The sequence below is a fragment of the Gymnoscopelus braueri genome (assembly GCF_963280865.1).
Source record: "Gymnoscopelus braueri genome assembly, chromosome: 14".
Lineage (NCBI taxonomy): Eukaryota > Metazoa > Chordata > Actinopteri > Myctophiformes > Myctophidae > Gymnoscopelus > Gymnoscopelus braueri.
In genome coordinates, this window is record NC_137619.1 from 8,144,633 (window position 1) to 8,152,690 (window position 8,058).

The following is an 8,058-nucleotide window of genomic DNA, read 5'->3' on the forward strand; positions in this document are numbered from 1 at the left end:
GGATTATGAAACCTCTTATCTACATATTTTAACTTTTTGTGTTTTTTTTCGTAAATTAACGGCCTACTTGATCATACTAACAGCGTCACACAAAAGTAGCAAAAGTAGCAGATCTACAAGCTCGAGACGCGGCGCGCGCGAGCTTGTAGATCTGCTACTTTTGATGCTTTTGAAAATGAATCCTGAGAAGTAAAGGTTTTGTCGGTTTCCACCCGACAGAGATGATAGGGTAACGCCCCCCTAAACACCTTATAAGGAAAGGTTATTGTGCCTGGCACATGGCCAAGAAAAATACTTTTAAAGAAGAACTTCAGCTACTGTTAAATAAACCTAAACACAGTTAAACACGTTTGTTTTGATAGTTTTACACTTTAGTTTCACGTTCGTATTTGTTTAAAAAAAATAAACTTTGTAGGAAGCTTGCACCAAATCATTTCAACCGCTCTTTTAGCCTAATATATTAGGCTAAAAGTGATGGGACCATGAAACTGAATTTGATTGTAGTTTTCCAGAGTGTCAGTTTACTGGCATTTACAGGGAAATCAAAACCCAGCCAGTGGTGGAAAAAGTACTCAAATGTTTTACTTAAGTAAAAGTATCAATACTGCAATGCATAAATATAAGTAAAAGTCCGGTATTCAAAATGTACTTGAGTAAAAGTACAATGTATTGGCATCAAAGTGTACTTAAAGTACCAAACGTAAAAGTACTCATTATGCAAAATGTCTCGTTTCACAAGTCTAATAAATCTTTTGAAAATAGTATATTGGGATAAAGAGGTTAACGCATGTTTTGTAATAATAATAAAAATCGACAAAGTAACTAGTAACTAAAGTTTTTTTTAAAAATCCAGTAAAGTAAAAAATCCTCACATTTGTACTTAAGTACAGTAATTGAGTAAATGTACTTAGTTACTTTCCACCACTGAGCCCAGCAATGGCAAAACATTAACACTTGTGGCGCCATAAATGCTGTGTCAGGAGAGAGACAGTAACTGACATTAAAAGAATCTGAAAGCACACAATATCATCAAAGGGGTTTTATGGCTCGGCAAGAAGCTATGACAGGTTATCTCTGTCTGTGTGTGTGTGTGTGTGTGTGTGTGTGTGTGTGTGTGTGTGTGTGTGTGTGTGTGTGTGTGTGTGTGTGTGTGTGTGTGTGTGTGTGTGTGTGTGTGTGTGTGTGTGTGTCTGTCTGGAGATAATCTTGCAAACTGCTGGAGCGATCAGCGCCAAGCTTTGTCTGCACACTGCCAGTGGGTCATAGAAGTACCTTCACCATCTTGTTTTACACATTGTATAAAAAGGCATCAAAGCATCAAGGCATCAAAAGTAGCAGATCTACAAGCGAAAAAAAAGAGTAATAGTTTTGGTCATATGAGTTTCAGTGTTGATTTCGTCGACTAAAACTATGACAAAAATGTTCGTCGACTACCTTTTTTCACTGACTAAAACTAAATAAAAACTAAGCTATGATGACTAAAACTAAGACTAAATATATTGACAATTTCGTCAACAATAAAAACTAGACTAAAATGTTAGGGAGTGTCTAGTGGAGAAGAGATCCAGTAGACTCGGGTGTTGCACTCTGAAAATAGCAGATCTACAAGCTCACAGCGCCTCGCGCTGCGACGCGTTGTGAGCTTGTAGGTCGGCTATTTTCAGCATGCAACCAAGTGTAAAATCAGCCATTATGACGCCATCAAGGCACCGCCAACATACATTTTAGTCGACTATAATCTTATGATATTTAGTCGACTAAAACTAGACAAAAACTAAAACATTTCAGAATGACTAAAATATGACTAAAACTAAATGGAATTTTATTCAAAAGACTAATGACTAAAACTAAATCAAAATTTGCTGTCAAAATCAACACAGGTTTTCCACCCGACAGCGACGATAAAGCACATATTTTACTGTAGTGTGTATACTTGAATTTTTTTCAATGGAAGTCAATGGGGCTGGGCTGTTGGTCGCGCCGTTGGACTTTGTATATTTGATTTGACGGTGCCTTCCTGTTATTTGACCCGTTGTGTGTTCCTTTCCTTTCCTCTCCTCTATCCTCTCTTCCCTGTTCTACCTCTTCTGTTCTACCTCTTCCTGTGAACTGACAGAATGTTGATTCTGTACTGTACCTTATCTTTAGTAAGAGTGCTCTTTTAACCCATTCAATCCGGGAAGGCATTTTTTGATTTCTTTGGCTATTCAAAAATAGCAGATATACAAGCTCATAGCGCGGCTGGAAAATCGTGAATATTTGTGCAAATCTTTGAATATATATATATATTTTTTAAAGCGAACCTTTTTAACTCAAATCTTTGCTTCTGGGGGTCCCTGGAACTACATATTTTCAGATGGGGGGCCACATACATATAATTTTGGGGGTCCTTGACATGAAAAAGTTATAGCACCACTGATTATAGCAACATACGTTTAAAAGAAATAACTGTTGGGATTTAGAAGACATTTAATCCCCCAGAAGCAAAGATTACAAAAGAGTTACAAATGTATATATTCAAAGACTTACACAAATGTTCAAGATTTTTCAAAAATAGCAGATCTACAAGCTCATAAGAGCTTGTAGATCTGCTATTTTTGAATTGCCAAAGAAATAAAAAAATGACACAGATGCGTTCCCGGATTGAATGCGTTAACCACTAATAAAATGTTCTCTTTTTCTTACCTATTAACACATCGACCGCCAGAGGTTAATCTCATAATGTACTCACCAGTGCCAAGGTGTTTTTGTTGTTTTTTTGTTTTTTTCATGTCGCCATAGATCTTGTTAAAATCCTTAAGATTGAGCTCTACACGGTCTGTTTACATCCGCGAGATCTCCCTGTATCTCCCAGTGAAGATCGCGTGTCAAACGGGGCATCCATGTTGTAGTTAGAGCGGATTACGTTAAACAGTGAAATGCGAGGAGAAAAAACTACAGGAAGAGAATTGAGTTTCAGTTTCGTCTGTAGAATGGGAGCGGGCGTGATCGTCAAAACCGGATCCCAAATAATTCTATTTCCGGTCATCAAACCGGAAACGGAAGTGGATCAAAAAAATTCCGGTTAATGTGTTAAGAGAAGAGCTAAAATAAGAAAACATTTGGTGAAGCCTAAATGTTTAGGCTTTTAACTTTCCCTGTTTTGCTGCTATGCTGGATTGCAGATATACAAGCTCATAGCGCGTCACTTCGTGCCGTGCTATGAGCTTGGCAAAAACATTTAGATTTTTTGCAAATCATTGAATATATATATTTTTTTTTAAAGCGAACCTTTTGAACTAAAATCTTTGCTTCTGGAGGGTCCCTGGAACCAAAATGAACGAATCGAACTTGTGCAATCATTATTATACTCTGGGCTATTACAATACAGCGTTCTATTAATATGCCTACAGTAGCCTACATATATACAGTACAGTACAGCATACAGTAGCTCATATGTCCAAAACTGTTTATTTTCAAGATAGAAAAAATAGCAAAAGTAGCAGTACTTGTTTTCCCTCTACACAACATCTCTTGAATAAAAAGGTGATCTACAAGCTCACAAGAAGGTGTGGGCAGTGGGCTACAGGCTGGGCTACGCTGCTGTATGAGGCAACTTCCCTTTTACTGGTAGTGAGCATGGCAGTCGCTGTGCCGTTCGAACTGAAAGGGCAAGAACACTTTGGTAGAGGTTTGGGTTGTGTAGTTACCTTGCCATGATGAGAATTTGATCATTCAAAATATGCTCCTCATTGATTGACTTGCATTGTATGGCTCTCAAAGTCACTCTTTTAGCCTGTAAACAAACACAAACAAAGCTGATTCTGCCAATATAGAACATCAGGAAACCCATACTGTTTCTTTTTTTTAAATACAAATGTCAACTTCCTGTTAATATTACTATTTGGAGATCCGGATCCGCGGATCCAGTCCGGGTTTTTGTTCCTAATATAAATGGCGAAATCAACAGGAAGTTAACATTGTTATTTAAAAAATAACAGTACATAACAAAACAACAGTACTGGGTTTGGTGATGTTCTATATTGTCTGAATCAGCTTTGTTTGCGTTCGTTTATGTGCTAAAAGAGTGACTTTGAGAGCTGTTTCACCATACATATATATATATATATATCACCAACGAACATCATAATGAACGGGCAAACGCTGGAGGAAGTAAAGGACTTTAAGTACCTCGGGTCCTTTGTGAGTGAAGATGGCAGCTCCACAAAAGAGATAAAGGCAAGAATTGGCATAGCAACATCAGCCATGACGAGACTGGCCAGTATTTGGAAAAGTAACACCATCAGCTTTCCAGTGAAGGTCAGACTTTACAAGTCACTTGTTGTACTCTCCACCTTACTCTATGGCTGTGAGAGCTGGACACTCACAGCGGCCACGGAGCGCAGGGTACCGTCCTTTGAAAGCAAGTGCTACAGAAGAATGCTACATATATCATATAAAGAACACCGGACAAATGATTATGTTAGACAGTTAGTTACCACCCATGCTGGAGAACAGGAGCCTCTACTCTCAACAGTAAAAAATAGTAAACTGGCCTGGTATGGTCATGTCCAGGGGCGTCACGCCCATTCACTGTGCGTACGACGCGACACCCTCACTCTCACAGATCTGTGATTTCATACCCCCCACTTTTTGTCTGTCTGTTTTTCTTTTTTTCCCCGTTCCATAACATAAAGCTACTGATTTCATCCCAATAGCGTGAAGTAGTTTCAACTAGGCTACCTGGCTACTTTTATTTCCAGTAGTATTTCAAAATAAAACGTGTGTTGAATTATAACATTACAAGTATAGATTAAAGCAACTCTTATTTTGAAATGTGCATCGTTTTGAAAGGAAACAGCTTTCTGGGGGCTCCTTGACTAACGTGCGCCAGGCCTATAGTATATGTTGACGTTCTCATAAAGTAAACAACACCGGACGGACGTGAGACATTATGGAATATAAAGACTTTGGGGCAAAAGTTCATATTTACCACTGAAACCAAGACAATGTGGGCCTATGGAACAAAAGTGTGTTTTCTTTCGTCATCTTTGTAGAAGGTGAGTAACTTAAGTAATTAATCTAATGCTGACGGTGGTGGAAAGTAACTAGAAGAGAAGAGGCAGGCAGAGAAAGTCCTGGATAGACAACATCAAGGAAGTGGACTGGCTGCAGCTTCCAAACCATGCTACGCACCAGCAGAAGATGGAGAGCGCTGGAGATCCCTGACTGCCCATGCATCCACCATGCAATTATTTTTGATTTCTTGTCCACCTTTGGAGTGACAACATGGCAAGGTAACTACACAACCCGGATATATACCTTGAAACTATAGCTGATCTTACAAGCTCGTTGTGAGCTTGTAGATCAGCTTATTTTTAGGCGCGCAAAACACCGTGATCGGACGCCCCGCCCAGACTATAAATGAATCATAAAGTGCTCGGCTAGCCGGGCCCCGTCTCGCTTAATATTTACCGTACGACAGTATCTCCAGGGACAGGAACCCCCGACAGAGACGCTGGGGCTAAAGGAGGTCTCCGCTGCGCTTAATAGGCAATTAGGTTCTTGAGAGCCCCGGCTAAGTGCCGCTGTTTATTGTCTTTGTTGTCAGGGAGAAAAGCCATTTGCAAAGAGCATCGTTGAGGGGGAAAGTTGATTTTAACCCATTAAGACCTGGAACGCATCTGTGTCACTTTAGATTTCTTTGGCTATTCAAAATAGCAGATATACAAGCTCATAGCGCGGCACCGAGTGCCGCGCTATGAACTTGTAGATCTGCTATTTTTTTTCAATCTTGAAAAAAAAAATCAAAAATCAAAAAACTGTTAGGATTTTTAAGAATTTAGAAAACATTTTTAAGAATTTAGAAAACATTTTTAAGAATTTAGAAAACTTTAAAAAACATTTTTAAGAATTTAAAAAATATTTTTAAGAATTTAGAAAACTTTAGAAAACATTTTTAAGAATTTAGAAAACATTTTTAAGAATTTAGAAAACATTTTTAAGAATTTAGAAAACTTTAGAAAACATTTTTAAGAATTTAGAAAACATTTTTAAGAATGGCCTCAGGTCTTAATAGGTTAATGCACTCTATCAGACATGTGGCCCTATATATCCTCCTGAAGCGTCTTTCACGGCCAGGCCAGGAAACCATCATATTTGGATTACTTGACCAAAGTGGCCTGTGGTTCTATGTGTCTCTCTCTCTACAGTAAAGCAGTGGTTCTCAAAGTCGGGTCCAGGGACCCCCAGGGGGTCCTTGAGGGGGGGGTTCCACAGGGGGTCCCCAGCAAAATGTGTTAATACAGCATCACAATCATTTTAACCACTTTATCCATTTATGCCTTGGCTATTGAAAAATAGCAGATATACAAGCTCACGGCGCTGTACATCTGCTATAGATGTAGATCGGCTATTGTCCGGTGCGCGATGCGGCCGCACAACAAAGCATAAATCAGGTATAAGACAATCTCAGGACGTCCCATGACCGTTTGTAGAATCCCCCAGAAGCAAAGATTTGAGCTACAAATGTTTGCTTTAAAAAAATATATATATTCTAGGGGCACGGTGGCGCAGTCGGTAGCGCTGTCGCCTCACAGCTAGAAGGTCCTGGGTTCGATTCCCGCCGGGGACGCTGTGGGCGCTGGGGGCGTGTCTTCTCCCCTGCGTCATCGGTGCCCATACCCTAGGTGGGGTTGGCGAAAGGGCCCACTCTGTGTGGAGTTAGCATGTTCTCCCCGTGTCTCCTAGGGTAGTTAATACCCTCACAAAAACATGTAGTAATCCTGGTCGCTATACCGCCTCCCCCATGATAGCCGGGGCGCCTGATGGAGGGGAAGGGAACTGGTTGGAATAACGTGTTCCTTCCACGCGCTACGTCCTACCGGGGAAACTCCCCCCTGTCAGGTGACAAGAAGGTCAGTTGGCTCTCATGCATTGAAGGAAGCATGAGCTCGGCCCTGGCCTCCCTAGGCTGTGGGGGACTGGTGTAGGGCTGGTGTAGCACCCAGGATCACTTAGGAAATTGGCACCGGGTGAAAAAAAATGGGTTACAAAAATCGCGGGATAAAAATTTAGAGAAAAAAAATATATATATATTCAAAGATTTTTCAAAAATAACAGATCTACAAGCTCACTCATATCGACAGAGGTATGAGCATGCATGTCGTGGTGTGTTACAAACTCAAAATGTAAATCCTGTGGGATAACACTAGAACAGGGGTCTTCAACTGAGGACGAGAGTTACTGTGATAGGAACTTTTTTAGATTTTATTTTTTGTATTAAACACTTTGAACCCTATAGCATTCCTATTCTGAGGAGAACTTTGGCCAAAAATAGCAGGTATACAAGCTCAAAACGCCTCGCGCCAAGGTCAAGGTTACACTAGTCAAGTATTGAGGGTTCAAGTGGGTTAAATGTATGAAAATACACATTAACATGAGTCCAACACTGATGACAGTGCTGTCAAACAAGTCTATGAAGCTATCTATGAAAAGGTTTCATGTAGTGGTGGGTCCCCTGCTTCATCTCTCTCTCAGCTATAAGGGGTCCTTGGCCTGAACAAGCGTTGAAGACCTCCTGCACCAGAATGAAGGCGGTCGTATCGGGCTCCCTGTCCTAGATGATGAGCCTTGTTGGACATATCGCTTTCTCACGAGATGTCCGGATATCAGCAGCATCTGTAGACTCTCTTCACTATGAATCACAGGAGGACACGCAGCTGGGAGGCATGTGTCCTACCCCTCCCTCTCTCTCTCTCTCTCTCTCTCTCTCTCTCTCTCTCTCTCTCTCTCTCTCTCTCTCTCTCTCTCTCTCTCTCTCTCTCTCTCTCTCTCTCTCTCTCTCTCTCTCTCTCTCTCTCTCTCTCTCTCTCTCTCTCTCTCTCTCTCTCTCTCTCTCTCTCTCTCTCTCTCTCTCACACACTCACACACACACACACACACACACACACACACACACACACACACACACACACACGCAGCAGCAGCAGCAGCATCAAAGTGGTACTAAGTGAGTTGTATGTCAGAGATCCCACGGTAGTGAGGGGCTACAGACTGTTGTTGAGAACAACACATAAC